We start from the raw sequence: 346 nt of genomic DNA, 5'->3' as shown, positions 1-346 counted from the left end.
ACGAAAGCAGACAATATCAACTAATGGTGGTCTTAGATTGTAACAAATGATTGGCTGTAATAGCTTAGTTGGTTAGAGCGTTTGGCTGTTAACCACAAGGTCGAAGGTTCAAGCCATCCTTTTAGCGATGTGAACGAAGCATGCCTCGTGTGTGTGGTTATAGATATTATCCACTTTGGCACGAGTTTTGCCTAACCATTATATTGATGGATTGTTAAAAGTGGGATTTGAACCCACGCCCTCTTATGAGGACCAGAATTTGAGTCTGGCACCTTAGACCACTCGGCCATCCTGACTGCTTATTCTGCATTCCAGGATTGGTTTGAGAGGGGATTTAGCATTCCGT

At 43.4% G+C, this 346-nt stretch overlaps 2 non-coding genes across 2 annotated transcripts; one reads left to right on the top strand and one right to left on the bottom strand.

Moving 5' to 3' along the window:
- The first annotated feature begins 53 nt into the window (after window positions 1–53).
- On the top strand, window positions 54–127 carry TRNAN-GUU. The gene has a single exon. It is a non-coding gene; the product is annotated as a tRNA-Asn (tRNA).
- Window positions 128–212: 85 nt separating this feature from the next.
- Window positions 213–296, bottom strand: TRNAL-CAA. The gene has a single exon. It is a non-coding gene; the product is annotated as a tRNA-Leu (tRNA).
- Between the last annotated feature and the right edge of the window lie 50 nt (window positions 297–346).

The sequence above is a fragment of the Cucurbita pepo genome, unplaced genomic scaffold (genome assembly GCF_002806865.2).
Source record: "Cucurbita pepo subsp. pepo cultivar mu-cu-16 unplaced genomic scaffold, ASM280686v2 Cp4.1_scaffold012420, whole genome shotgun sequence".
NCBI lineage: Eukaryota > Viridiplantae > Streptophyta > Magnoliopsida > Cucurbitales > Cucurbitaceae > Cucurbita > Cucurbita pepo.
The sequence above is the reverse complement of the archived record's forward strand: the minus strand, read 5'-3'. Positions and strand labels throughout refer to the sequence as shown.